Source organism: Triticum urartu, chromosome 5 (genome assembly GCF_003073215.2).
Source record: "Triticum urartu cultivar G1812 chromosome 5, Tu2.1, whole genome shotgun sequence".
Taxonomy (NCBI): Eukaryota; Viridiplantae; Streptophyta; class Magnoliopsida; order Poales; family Poaceae; genus Triticum; species Triticum urartu.
The window spans coordinates 336,516,020-336,532,037 of record NC_053026.1 but is presented as its reverse complement, the minus strand read 5'-3'; positions in this window follow the sequence as shown (position 1 = coordinate 336,532,037).

The following is a 16,018-nucleotide window of genomic DNA, read 5'->3' as shown; positions in this document are numbered from 1 at the left end:
ATTAAACCATATCTTAGCATCACCCTTTAATGAGAACGGAAATATTTTAAGGATATAAAAGTAGAAAGTTCTCTCATCTTTAGTAAACAGGGTAGCTATATCATTTAATTTAGTAAGATGTCCCACAATAGTTTCAGATTCATAGCCATGAAAAGGATCAGATTCAACCAAAGTAATTATATCAGGATCAATAGAGAATTCATAATCCTTATCGGTAACACAGATAGGTGAAGTAGCAAAAGCAGGGCCAGGTTTCATTCTAGCATTTAGAGATTGCTGATTCCATTTAGCTAATAACCTCTTAAGTTCGTATCTATCTTTGCAAGCTAAAATAGCTAAAGAAGCTTCTTTATCAAAAACATAACCCTCAGGAATAACAGGTGCTACGTCTTGAGCTTGCGTTAGTTTTCCCCGAAGAGGAAGGGATGATGCAGCAGAGTAGCGTAAGTATTTACCTCAGTTTTTGAGAACCAAGGTATCAATCTAGTAGGAGCCCACGCTCAAGTCCCTCGTACCTGCACAAAGCGATAGCTACTCGCAACCAACGCGATTAGGGGTTGTCAAGCCCTTCACGGTCACTTACGAGAGTGAGATCTGACAGATACAATATTTTTGGTATTTTTGGTATAAAGATGCAAAGTAAAAAGTAAAAGCAAAGTAAAAAAGCAAAGTAATGGAGATTGATATGATGAGAATAGACCCGGGGGACATAGGTTTCACTACTGGCTTCTCTCAAGAGCATAAGTATTCTACGGTGGGTGAACAAATTACTGTTGAGCAATTGACAGAATTGAGCATAGTTATGAGAATATCTAGGCATGATCATGTATATAGGCATCACGTCCGTGACAAGTAGATCGAAATGATTCTGCATCTACTACTATTACTCCACTCATCGACCGCTATCCAGCATGCATCTAGAGTATTAAGTTAAAAACAGAGTAACGCCTTAAGCAAGATGACATGATGTAGAGAGATAAATTCATGCAATATGAAATAAACCCCATCTTGTTATTCTCGATGGCAATGATACAATACGTGCCTTGTTGCCCCTTCTGTCACTGGGAAAGGACACCGCAAGATCGAACCCAAAGCTAAGCACTTCTCCCATGGCAATAACTACCAATCTAGTTGGCCAAACCAAACGGATAATTCGAAGAGACCTGCAAATATAACCAATCATACATAAAAGAATTTAGAGAAGATTCAAATATTATTCATAGATAGACTTGATCATAAACCCACAATTCATCGGTCTCAACAAACACACCGCAAAAAGAAGATTACATCGAATAGATCTCCACAAGAGAGGGGGAGAACTTTGTATTGAGATTCAAAGAGAGAGAGAAGAAGCCATCTAGCTACTAACTATGGACCCGAAGGTCTGAGGTAAACTACTCACACTTCATCGGAGAGGCTATGATGATGTATAAGCCCTCCGTGATGACGGCCCTCTTCCGGTGGAGCTCCGGAACAAGCCCCAAGATGGGATCTCGTGGATACAGAAAGTTGCGGCGGTGGAATTAGGTTTTTGGCTCCTGTTCTGATCGTTTGGGGGTACATGTGTATATATAGGAGGAAGGAGTACGTCGGTGGAGCACCGAGGGGCCCACGAGGCAGGGGGCGCACCCTAGGGGGGGGAGCACCCCCCACCCTCGTGACCTCCTCTTTGATCCCTTACAGTAGGGTCCAAGTCTCCTGGATCACGTTCGGTGAGAAAATCACGTTCCCGAAGATTTTATTCCGTTTGGACTCCGTTTGATATTCTGTTTATCCGAAACACTGAAATAGACAAAAAACAACAATTCTGGGCTGGGCCTCCGGTTAATAGGTTAATCCCAAAAATAATATAAAAGTGGAAAATAAAGCCCAATATAGTCCAAACAGTAGATAATATAGCATGGAGCAATCAAAAATTATAGATACGTTGGAGACGTATCAGGCATCCCCAAGCTTAATTCCTGCTCGTCCTCGAGTAGGTAAATGATAAAAAGAGAATTTTTGATGCGGAGTGCTACTTGGCATAATTTCAATGCAAATCTTCTTAATTGTGGTATGAATATTCATATTAGAAAGATTCAAGACAAAAGTTTATATTGACATAGAAAATAATAATACTTCAAGCATACTAACAAAGCAATTATGTCTTCTCAAAATAACATGGCCAAAGAAAGTTCATCCCTACAAAATCATATAGTCTGGCTATGCTCCATCTTCCCCACACAAAGTATTTAAATCATGCACAACCCCGATGACAAGCCAAGCAATTATTTCATACTCTAACTTTTTCAAAACTTTTTCAATCTTCACGCAATACATGAGCGTGAGCCATGGATATAGCACTATAGGTGGAATAGAATGGTGGTTGTGGAGAAGACAAAAAGGAGAAGATAGTCTCACATCAACTAGGCGTATCAACGGGCTATGGAGATGCCCATCAATAGATATCAATGTGAGTGAGTAGGGATTGCCATGCAACGGATGCACTAGAGATATAAATGTATGAAAGCTCAACAAAAGAAACTAGTGGGTGTGCATCCAACTTGCTTTCTCACGAAGACCTAGGGAAATTTGAGGAAGCCCATCATTGGAATATACAAGCCAAGTTCTATAACGTAAAATTCCCACTAGTATATGAAAGTGACAACATATGAGACTCTCTATATGAACAACATGGTGCTACTTTGAAGCACAATATATGAGACTCACTATATCATGGTCCTACTTTGAAGCACAAGTGTGGAAAAAAGGATAGTAGCATTGCCCCTTTTTTTGGGCCTTCTTTTTTTCTTTGGCCTTTCTCTTTTTTGGGACAATGCACTATTGAATAATGATCATCACACTTCTATTTATTTACAACTCAATGACTACAACTCGATACTAAAACAAAGTATGACTCTATATGAATGCCTCCGGCGGTGTACTAGGATATGCAATGAATCAAGAGTGACAAGTATGAAAGAATTATGAACGATGGCTTTGCCACAAATACTATGTCAACTACATGATCATGCTAAGAAATATGACAATGATGGATGTGTCATGATGAACTAGATGGTGGAAATTTGCATGGCAATATATCTCAGAATGGCTATGGAAATGCCATAATAGGTAGGTATGGTGGCTGTTTTGAGGAAGGTATATGGTAGGTGTATGATACCGGCGAAAGGTGCGCGGTATTAGAGAGGCTAGCAAAGGTGGAAGGGTGAGAGTGCGTATAATCCATGGACTCAACATTAGTCATAAAGAACTCATATACTTATTGCAAAAATCTAGAAGTTATCAAAGCAAAGTATTACGCGCATGCTCCTAGGGGGATAGATTGGTAGGAAAAGACCATCGCTCGTCCCCGACCGCCACTCATAAGGAAGACAATCAATAAATAAATCATGCTCTGACTTCATCACATAACGGTTCACCATACGTGCATGCTACGGGAATCACAAACTTCAACACAAGTATTCTTTAAATTCACAACTACTCAACTAGCATGACTTTAATATTATCACCTCCATATCTCAAAACAATTATCATGCTTCAATCTTTTCTTAGTATTCAACACACTCAAAAGAAAGTTTCACAAATCTTGAATACCAAGCATATTATTATTAATAAAATTACCATGCTATTAAGAGACTCTCAATTAATTTAAGTGAAGCATGAGAGATCAATAGTTTCTTTAAAACGAATCCACCACCGTGCTCTAAAAGATTTAAGTGAAGCACATAGAGCAAAATTATCTAGCTCAAAGTATATAAGTGAAGCACATAGAGCAAAACTATCTAGCTCAAAAGATATAAGTGAAGCACATAGAGCAAAACTATCTAGCTCAAAAGATATAAGTGAAGCACATAGAGTATTCTATCAAATTTTAATTCATATATGGCTCTCTAAAAATGTGTGTACAGCAAGGATGATTGTGGCATACTAACAAACAAAGACACAAATAATACAAGACGCTCCAAGCAAAACACATATCATGTTGGTGAACAAAAATATAGCTCCAAGTAAATTACCGATGGAAGTGGACGAAAGAGGGGATGCCTTCCGGGGCATCCCCAAGCTTTGACTTTTTGGTGTCCTTGGATTAGCTTGGGGGTTCCATGGGCATCCCCAAGCTTAGGCTCTTGCCACTCCTTGTTCCATGATCCATCAAAAGAATAAACCCAAAACTTGAAAACTTCACAACACAAAACTCAAAATAGAAAACTCATGAGCTCCGTTAGCAAAAGAAAACAAAAGACCACTTCAAGGTACTGTAATGAACTCATTATTTATTTATATTGGTGTTAAAACTACTGTATTCCAACTTCTCTATGGATTATAAACTATTTTACTAACCATAGATTCATCAAAATAAGCAAACAACACACGAAAAACAGAATCTGTCAAAAACAGAACAGTCTGTAGTAATCTGTAGCTAGCGCAAGATATGGAACCCCAAAAATTCTAAAATAAATTTCTGGAAGTGAGGAATTTATCTATTAATCATCTTCAAAAAGAATTAACTAAATATCACTATTCAAATAAAAATGACAGCAGTTCTCGTGAGCGCTAAAGTTTCTGTTTTTTACAGCAAGTTCAACAAGACTTTCCCCAAGTCTTCCCAACGGTTCTACTTGGCACAAAAACTAATTAAACACAAAAAAACACAACCAAAACAGAGGCTAAATAATTTATTTATTACTAAACAGGAGCAAAAATCAAGGAATAAAAATAAAATTGGGTTGCCTCCCAACAAGCGCTATCGTTTAACGCCCCTAGCTAGGCATAACAAGCAAGGATAGATCTAAGTATTGCCATCTTTGGTAGGCAATTCTTCAATTAGGCATATACCATCTTTAGGAATTTCTTTCCTTTTTATTAATTATAAAACTTTTAGGCACAAGATCGAAAAATTCATTTGTAATGAATGGTTCTTTAATGATAGCAAAAAGATTGGGATGAATACTTATAGATTTAAGATCAGCAGTTTCCTTACTAGATGATTCGCCCTTATTTTTAGGAAGAAACATAAGCTTGGCAATTTAGTAGGAGGACTAGGAGTATTTTTTTTACGGAAGAAAAAGCGGTTCCCAAATTTGTAATGATACCCTCAAGTTTATCAATTCTAGTAGAATCTAAGTTCATCTTCTCATTAACTATGGGTTCCTTTTCCTTAATATTTTTCAAAGTCATTCCTACCTTAGATCCATATTGAGTAATTTGATTGTGGATATTTTTATCTAGATTTTCAATTGATTCAAGAGTTTCAACTTTGTTTTCAATAATTTCAAGTCTTTGCATAACATGCTCCAAAGTTAACATGGTTCCATTAACCAAAAGAGGTGGTGAGCCAAATAAATCTATCATAGCATTATAAGAATCAAAAGTATGGCTACCAAAGAAGTTCCCATCGGTAATGGTACTGAGGATATATCTATACCAAGGATTAACACCTACATAAAAATTGCGAAGAAGAACTAAGGTAGATTGTTTCCTGGTAGATCTATTTTGCGCATTGCAAATTCTATACCAAGCATCTTTTAGATTTTCTCCCTCCCTTTGTTTAAAATTTAGAACTTCACTCTCGGGAGACAACGGAGAAGGTATGCGACTAGTCATGATGGCAAGAAAACAAGAGCGAACGGGCAAAAGAGGCAAACAGAGAGGGAGGATAGAGAGAGAGGGCGAATAAAATGGCAAGGGTGAATTCGGGGGAGAGGAAAACGAGAGGCAAATGGCAAATAATGTAATGCGAGAGATAGGTATTGTGATGGGTACTTGGTATATTGACTTTTTGCATAGACTCCCCGGCAACGGTGCCAGAAATCCTTCTTGCTATGTCTTGAGCTTGCGTTGGTTTTCCTCGAAGAGGAAGGGATGATGCAGCAGAGTAGCGTAAGTATTTCCCTTAGTTTTTGAGAACCAAGGTATCAATCCAGTAGGAGCCCACGCTCAAGTCCCTCGTACCTGCACAAAGCGATAGCTACTCGCAACCAACGCGATTAGGGGTTGTCAAGCCCTTCACAGTCACTTACGAGAGTGAGATCTGATAGATATAATATTTTTGGTATTTTTGGTATAAATATGCAAAGTAAAAAGTAAAAGAAAAGTAAAAAGCAAAGTAATGGAGATTGATATGATGAGAATAGACCCGGGGGCCATAGGTTTCACTAGTGGCTTCTCTCAAGAGCATAAGTATTCTACGGTGGGTGAACAAATTACTGTTGAGCAATTGACAGAATTGAGCATATTTATGAGAATATCTAGGCATGATCATGTATATAGGCATCACGTCCGTGACAAGTAGATCGAAACGATTCTGCATCTACTTCTATTACTCCACTCATCGACCGCTATCCAGCATGCATCTAGAGTATTAAGTTAAAAACATAGTAACGCCTTCAGCAAGATGACATGATGTAGAGAGATAAATTCATGCAATATGAAATAAACCCCATCTTGTTATTCTCGATGGCAACGATACAATACGTGCCTTGCTGCCCCTTCTGTCACTGGGAAAGGACACCGCAAGATCGAACCCAAAGCTAAGCACTTCTCCCATGGCAAGAACTAGTAATCTAGTTGGCCAAACCAAACAGATAATTCGAAGAGACTTGCAAAGATAACCAATCATGCATAAAAGAATTCAGAGAAGATTCAAATATTATTCATAGATAGACTTGATCATAAACCCACAATTCATCGGTCTCAACAAACACACCGCAAAAAGAAGATTACATCGAATAGATCTCCACAAGAGAGGGGGAGAACTTTGTATTGAGATTCAAAGAGAGAGAAGAAGCCATCTAGCTACTAACTATGGACCCGAAGGTCTGAGGTAAACTACTCACACTTCATCGGAGAGGCTATGATGATGTAGAAGCCCTCCGTGATGACGGCCCTCTTCCGGCGGAGCTCCAAAACAGGCCCCAAGATGGGATCTCATGGATACAGAAAGTTGCGGCGGCGGAATTAGGTTTTTGGCTCCTCTTCTGATCGTTTGGGGATACGTGTGTATATATAGGAGGAAGGAGTACGTCGGTGGAGCACCGAGGGGCCCACGAGGCAGGGGGGCGCCCCCACCCTCGTGACCTCCTCTTTGATCCCTTGTAGTAGGGTCCAAGTCTCCTGGATCATGTTCGGTGAGAAAATCACGTTCCCGAAGATTTTATTCCGTTTGGACTCCGTTTGATATTCTGTTTATCCGAAACACTGAAGTAGACAAAAACAGCAATTCTGGGCTGGGCCTCCGGTTAATAGGTTAGTCCCAAAAATAATATAAAAGTGGAAAATAAAGCCAATATAGTCCAAAATAGTGGATAATATAGCATGGAGCAATCAAAAATTATAGATACGTTGGAGATGTATCAACAGGCAAGTCTTCATCATCAATTTCATCAGTATTATCAGATTCAATATTTTCATTTTCTCTAGCCCTAGCAAGTTGTTCATCAAGAAATTCACCAAGTGGCACAGTACTATCAATCATAGAAGCAGTTTCATCATAAGTATCATGCATAGCAGAAGTGGCATCATCAATAACATGAGACATATCAGAATGAATAGCAGAAGAAGGTTTAGGTCTCGCAAGCTTACTCATAACAGAAGGTGAATCAAGTGCAGAGCTAAATGGCAGTTCCTTACCTCCCCTCGTAGTTGAGGGATAAATCTTGGTTTTAGGATCTCTCAAGTTCTTCATAATGATAAGCAGATATAAATGCCAAGTGACTCAAAGAGTAGATCTATGCTCCCCGGCAACGGCGCCAAAAAATAGTCTTGATAACCCACAAGTGTAGGGGATCGCAACAGTTTTCGAGGGTAGAGTATTCAACCCAAATTTATTGATTCGACACAAGGGGAGCCAAAGAATATTCTCAAGTATTAGCAGCTGAGTTGTCAATTCAATCACACCTGGAAACTTAATATCTGCAGCAAAGTGTTTAGTAGCAAAGTAATATGATAATAGTGGTAACGATAGCAAAAGGTAGCAGTAGCAAAAGTAGTGTTTTGGTATTTTGTAGTGATGATGGCAATAGCAATGGACAAGTAAATAAGCGAAGAACAATATATGGAAAGCTCGTAGGCAATTGATCAGTGATAGAGAATTATGCCGGATGCGGTTCATCATGTAGCAGTCATAACCTAGGGTGACACAGAACTAGCTCCAATTCATCAATGTGATGTAGGCATGTATTTCGAATATAGTCATACGTGCTTATGGAAAAGAACTTGCATGACATCTTTTATCCTACCCTCCCGTGGCAGCGGGGTCCTAGCGGAAACTAAGGGATATTAAGGCCTCCTTTTAATAGAGTACCGGACCAAGGCATTAACACATAGTGAATACATGAACTCCTCAAACTACGGTCATCACCGGTAAGTATCTCGATTATTGTCACTTCAGGGTTAACGGATCATAACACATAATAGGTGACTATAGACTTGCATGATAGGATCAAGAACTCTCATATATTGATGAAAACATAATAGGTTCAGATCTGAAATCATGGCACCCGGGCCCTAGTGACAAGAATTAAGCATAGCAAAGTCATAGCAACATCAATCTCAGAACATAGTGGATACTAGGGATCAAACCCTAACAAAACTAACTCGATTACATGATAGATCCCATCCAACCCATCACCGCCCAGCAAGCCTACGATGGAATTACTCACGCACGGCGGTGAGCATCATGAAATTGGTGATGGAGGATGGTTGATGATGACGATGGCGACGGGTTCCCCTCTCCGGAGCCCCGAACGGACTCCAGATCAGCCCTCCCGAGAGGTATTAGGGCTTGGTGGCGGATCCGTATCGTAAAACGTGATGAATCCTTCTCTCTGATTTTTTTCTCCCCGAAACACAATATATAGAGTTGGAGTTGGAGTCGGAGGAGCTCCAGGGGGCCCACGAGGTAGGGGGGCGCGCCCTAGGGGGGCAGGCGCGCCCCCCACCCTTGTGGACAGGTGGTGGGACCTTGGCCTTCATCTTTTGCAGGTATTTTTTATATTTTCCAAAAAGTTGCTCCGTGAAGTTTTAGGTCATTTCGAGAACGTTTGTTTCTGCACATAAATAGCACCATGGTAATTCTGCTGAAAACAGCGTCAGTCCGGCTTAGTTCCATTCAAATCATGCAAGTTAGAGTCCAAAACAAGGGCAAAAGTGTTTGGAAAAGTAGATACGACGGAGACGTATCAGACCACCTCTTGACGGCGTCAATCCGGGGCAGCGCATCAACGAGACGCCGCACGAGGCCGAAGTAGTTGTCCGGAATGACTTCAGCCGGCCACAACCGAACTATGACGTCCTTCCTAGCCGCGCCGGACATCTTATGCAGCTCCGCCCATTGCGCCATCTGGTCGTTTAGCAGTAGGGAACGCTCCTGCCCCACAAACTGCGACCAGAAGAGCTTCTCCGACTCGTACCCCTCCCAGGCCTGGAAGAATTGGGCGGCGTCCGCAGCAATCATTGGTAGATCCGCATATGCGCCTGGAGAACTCCACAGTCAATTAAGCAAGGCATACTTCTGGTCCCCAAATTTAGCCTGTAAAAGAAGAGGCTTACCAGCCGCTATCTGACCGGCTTGACAGATTTCCTCGCGCATTGCGCGGGATTCGGACCGTGCCTCTGAAGCATCTTGGAGGGCCTTGGCGAGTTCGATCCCCTTCGCCTTATTTTCTGTTTCCAAGGACTCACACTTGGTGGCGGTGTCCTTGAGTTTTTGATCCATCTCGGTCACCTGTTCCTCAAAATGGCGCCGAGCGGCCTGTTCGGCCGTCAAGTCCGCAGCCGCCTTATCGGCGGCTGCCTTGCTTACCCTTGCTTGCTCCTTGGCTTGAGCAAGCTCTCTTCTAAGGGTTTCCACTGCGGTGGCACCATCTGTACAAACACGCACATTGCAGCTCTTGAATTTCCACAGAAAACACGGACATAAAAAGGCATACAGTAAGATGTATCTTCTACCTTGCGCCTGGTCAAGCCACGTGTTAACAAGGATTAGGTCCTCCTCGGCTCGCTCCAATTTCCGCTTGAGTTCAGAAACTTCCTTAGATTGGGCAGTCGCTGCTAACAGCGAAGCCTGTTTTAATCCAAATAAATTAGTGTGTTACCACCTGATAATTGATTATTGATCCTCAACTCGCTTTTCTTTCAAAAACCGAACAGAGTCTCAGGGGCAACTATCTGTGTACAGGCATGTAGTTCACAACAATGATAAAAAATGTTACATTGTGTACCTCAAAACCTGCTAGCAGGCTGGAGAAGGCTTCATTCAGCCCGCTCTTGGCGGACTAAATCTTCTCAGACATGTTGCCCATCAGGGTGCGGTGCTCGTCTAGGACGAATGCACTTTGAAGTGCACCCGCCATTGTATTCGGCACCTCCGGATTAGTTGAGGTCGCCGCTCCCTCTTCACCCACGGGAGGTCGTTCACTAGACCCCGGGGCCGTGTGGGTCTCCAGAGTAGTCTGCCGCTGGGGGACGGATTGACCGGGGCCCTCATCACTGGCCTTCATGAAGACCGTCCCCCGGCCCTCCGGCAGCCGAGGCATTACCCTCTGGCGCCGTTAAATCACCCCTCAGCGTCTCTTCAAGGCCTAGGGAGGGCCTATGAGACGACACCTCGGCATCATCTGCCCTAGGCGGTGGGGAGGCTAATGGAGGCGACCCGCTCTCCATCGTCTCTGATGGGAAATCCCCCGAGGACCAAGTTAGTGGGGGAAGATCGTGGGCCGGGCTAAAAGACAGAACTTAGAGTTACCATCATAGTTCATTAATTGAATAAGTGTGAAAAATCCCGGACCACTTATGAGTTGGCTTGGGGCCTAGTCCGGCGCCGGTGCTTCGGGACAACCTCGGCGTCTGACTCCGAGTCATCGGGGAGGGTAATTTTGTCCCTCTTGGACGCTTCGGCTTCCAGATATTCGGAGGCCGCCCTCTTTTTGCCCTTGCGAGGAGGATCTTCTTCTTCTTCCTCCTCCTCCTCCTCATCGTCATCACCCTCGTCAGAGGACTGGGCATCAATGTCTCCGGACACTGCGTCCTAAGTGCCCTCCTCTTTTTTCTTCTTCTCTTGTCCTTCTTTGTCAGCACCTGGTATGGCACCGGGACCAGCATCCTCATTAGAAGGGGATTGGCTGGGTCTTCAGGGAGTGGAGCCGGACATCGGATCTGCTCCGCCTTCTTAATCCAGACCTGTTTGGGGGTGGATTACTTAGCACCTCTTCCTTGGGTTAACGAAGCCTATTGGTGTTCGGAGTTTTTAGAATTTACCTCAGAGGCCGGATGGTTGCGGTCGAGGCCGGTGTCGTCTGAGGACCTCGGCCATGATTTTTGCTTCTTAAGAAGCAGCTTCCAGATCCCCTTATGCGTTGTGTCGTAGAACCATTGTAGGGTCCGCGACCCTTCCAAATTGAACTCCCACATCTTGAGGGGCCGCCTCTGGCAGGGAAGTGCTCGGCGGATCAACATCACTTGGATTATGTCGGCAAGGGTAACGTCCTTCGCTATCATGCTCTTGACGCATTTCTATAGCAGCAACACCTCAGGGACCAACCCCCAGTCCAAACCCTTGTCGGTACAGGATGTAAGCCTCAGCGGGGGTCCAGATCTAAAGGCTGATGCGGCTGCCCACTTGGAGCCGCGGGGTTCTGTAATATAGAACCATTCCTGTTGCCATATTTTGACGGTGTCCACAAAGACTCACTTTGGCCAATTGACTTTGGGGAGCTTGCTCACCATGGCGCCACCATAGTCCGCGTGTTGCCCATTGACCACCTTCGATTTCACATTAAAAATCTTGAGCCACGAGCCAAAGTGTGGAGGGACACAGAGGAAGGCTTCACACATGACGATTAACGCCAAGATGTGAATGAACGAATTTGGGGCCAAATCGTGAAAATCCAGCCCGTAGTAGAACATGAGACCCCTTACAAAGGGATGAAGGGCAAATCTGAGTCCACGGAGGAAGTGGGGGATAAACACCACCCTCTCACCAGGCTCCGGTGTGGGGATGACCTGCGCCGGATTGGGAAGACGGTGCTTGATTTCCGCAGTCAAATACCGTGCTTCCCGCAGCTCCTTGATGTTTTCCTCCATGATGGAGGAGGACACCCACTTGCCTTGAGAGCCAGCCATGGTCGGAGGAGTTATCAAGGAGAGAAAAGCTTGGAGTTTGGGCATCGGAGCTCGGGGACGGAGAGGCAGAGAGAATGAGGCGTGGGGTGGAACAGATGGGTTCTATCCACTTATATGGACTGCGAATATCAAGCGTCCCCCTTGAGCCTTAAAACTTGCCTGTTCCCAAGGGATCACACGAACTGCATGGTTAGGTTACCAAAACTCGTATTGATGAGAATACTGTAATAAGGTTGCACGATCTCTGCTTTGACAAGACGTGTCGCCAGAGGTTGCGCCTCGAAACGCGAAACGGGAGGCCGAAAACGGTTTGAAATAATAAAATGGCGGACGTAACATCTCACCAATAAAATCTTCAGAGGCAGAACTTATCCGTATTTTGCCCTTGTGATTCAGAAGTATGATTGTTGTACAAAGCCGGATACAATACTAACAATCAATTACTTTGTAGAATTCAGAGGAGGAACCTCCCTTGCAATGCCAAAGACAATCTGTGTGCCGGACACATCGTCATTGAAGACTGGTTCAGGGGCTAATGAGGGAGTCCAGGATTATGGGGTCCTCGGACGTCCGGGCTATGTGATATGGGCCGGACTAATGGGCCATGGAGATACAAGACAAAAGACTTTCCCCGTATCCGGATGGACTCTCCTTGGCGTGGAAGGCAAGCTTAGCGTGTGGATATGAAGATTCCTTTCTCTGTAAACTGACTATGTACAACCCTAGCCCCCTCCGGTGTCTATATAAACCGGAGGGTTTAGTCTGTAGAGGCAGTCATAATCATAGAGGCTAGACATCTAGGGTTTAGCCATTCCGATCTCGTGGTAGATCAACTCTTGTAACCCCTATATTCATCAAAGTCAATCAAGCAGGACATAGGGTATTACCTCCATCAAGAGGGCCCGAACCTGGGTAAACATTGTGTCCCCTTTCTCCTGTTACCTTCGATCCTTAGACGCACAGTTCGGGACCCCCTACCCGAGATCTGCCGGTTTTGACACCGACAGTGGGTGGGATGTAAAATTTCCCGCTCTCTGCCCATAGTCTGGGCTGGGCATAGTTCAGAGGCGATACTTCCGTAATGGCGAGGGATCGCATTAAGTCCATGGCCTCGTTTAAGAGCGGAGGCCGAACGAGGAACAGAGGACCTGCAGGGCTAGGCACGACAGATTCTGCCAGGCTGTGCTCACTAGATACAGACCTTGACAGTTCGGAGTTTGCATCCTGAGGCGGGTTCGACTCCCCGAGACAGGGAGGGTCCTGCTTGATTCCAGGCTCGCCAAAGACATAGTTGCCTCTGGGCCTCCGAAGAAAAGCTCCGTAGAAGGAGAGAGTCCGGTGGGTTTCAGATACCCATCTTTAGAGGAAGTAGTCTACCCTGGATCTAACGCTAGGGCCGGGATGACAGTTGGTCCTTGAGTGGTGCCTGATGACGGGTCCGACGAGTTTTCCACTTGAAGCAGAGGAACAGTGGTCGACGCCGTGAACCCTTCGAAGATCAAGTCTCCTCGGATATCGACGACATAATTTAGGCTCCCGAATTTGATCTGATGACCAGGAGCGTAGCTGTCGATCTGTTCGAGGTGACCAATCGAATTGGCACGCAGAGCAAAGCCACCAAACACAAAAATTTGACCGGGGAGGAAGGTTTCCCCGGAAACAGCATCATTGTTGATGATTGAACGAGCCATCTAACCTTCTGCCGATGACACAGTGGAACTCTCAATGAAAGCACCAATGTTGGTGTCAAAACATGCCAATCTCAGGTAGGAGGCCCTGAACTATGCGTCTGAGGATCGAAGGTAACAGGAGACAAAGGGGGCACGATGTTTCCTAGGTTCGGGCCCTCTTAATGGAGGTAAAACCCTACTTCCTGCTTGATTGACTTTGATGAGTATAGGGGTTACAAGAGTTGATCTACCTCAAGATCGTAATGGCTAAACCCTAGTAGTCTGGCCTATGTGTTTTCTGATTGCCTCTATGGACTAAACCCTCCGATTTACATAGACACCGGAGGGGCCTAGGGTTGTACAGAGTCAGTTTACAGAAGAAGGAATCTATACATCCGGACACCAATCTTGCTATCCACGCAAAGGAGAGTCCCATCCGGACATGGGGGAAGGCCTTCTACTTTGTATCTTCACAGCCCATCAGTCTGGCCCATAACACACGGGCTGTACACCTGAGGACCCCTTAATCCAGGACTACCTCACCCGGGTCTATTTTCTATCATATTTGTTTCTGATCTACTAGTTTTCAATCTTTTATTTTCATATCTATGAACCAAAAAACCAAAAATATTTAGTTATCTTTTATTTAGTTTTATCTATCTCTATCAGATCTCACCTTTGCAATTGACCGTGAAGGGATTGACAACTTTATCACGTTGGGTGCAAGTGTTTGATTGTTTGTCTAGGTGCATAGATTGGGGACTTGCTTGTACCTTGATACGTCTCCACCGTATCTACTTTTCCAAACACTTTTGCCCTTGTTTTGGACTCTAACTTGCATGATTTGAATGGAACTGACCTGGACTGACGCTGTTTTTAGCAGAATTGCCATGATGTTATTTTTGTGCAGAAATAAAAGTTCTCGGAATGACTTGAAAATCAACGGAGAATATTTTTGGAATATATAAAAAATACTGGCGAAAGAATCAAGGCCAGGGGGCCCACACCCTGTCCACGAGGGTGGGGGCGCACCCCCTGCCTCGTGGGCCTCCTGGTGCTCCACCGACCTCAACTCCAACTCTATATATTCACGTTCGGGGAGAAAAAAATCAGAGAGAAGGATTCATCGCGTTTTGCGATACGGAGCCGCCGCCAAGCCCTAATCTCTCTCGGGAGGGCTGATCTGGAGTCCATTCAGGGCTTCGGAGAGGGGAATCTGTCGCCATCGTCATCATCAACCTTCCTCCATCACCAATTTCATGATGCTCACTGTCGTGTGTGAGTAATTCCATCATAGGCTTGCTGGACGGTGATGGGTTGGATGCGATTTATCATGTAATCGAGTTAGTTATGTTAGGGTTTGATCCCTAGTATCCATTATGTTCTGAGATTGATGTTGCTATGACTTTGCTGTGCTTAATGCTTGTCACTAGGGCCCGAGTGCCATGATTTCAGATCTGAACCTATTATGTTTTCATGAATATATGTGAGTTCTTGATCCTATCTTGCAAGTATATAGTCACCTAGTATGTGTTATGATCCGTTAACCCCGAAGTGACAATAATCGGGATACTTACCAGTGATGACCGTAGGTTGAGGAGTTCATGTATTCACTAAGTGTTAATGCTTTGTTCTGGTACTGTATTAAAAGGAGGCCTTAATATCCCTTAGTTTCCAATAGGACCCCGCTGCCACGGGAGGGTAGGACAAAAGATGTTATGCAAGTTTTTTTCATAAGCACGTATGACTATATTCGGAATACATGGCTACATTACATTGATGAACTGGAGCTAGTTCTGTGTCACCCTAAGTTATAACTGTTGCATGAGGAATCACACCCGACATAATTATCAATCACTGATCCATTGCCTACGAGCTTTTCATATATTGATCTTTGCTTAGTTACTTTTCCGTTGCCACTATTACAATTACTACAAAATTGCTACTGTTACTTTTGCCACAATTACCGTTACTTCCATACTACTTTGGTACTAAATACTTTGCTGCAGATATTAAGTTTTCCAGGTGCGGTTGATTTGACAACTAAACTGTTAATACTTGAGAATATTCTTTGGCTCCCCTTGTGTCAAATCAATAAATTTTGGTTGAATACTCTACCCTCGAAAACTGTTGCGATCCCTTATACTTGTGGGTTATCAAGACTATTTTATGGGGCCGTTGCTGGGGAGCATAGCTCTATTCTTTGAGTCACTTGGGATTTATATCTG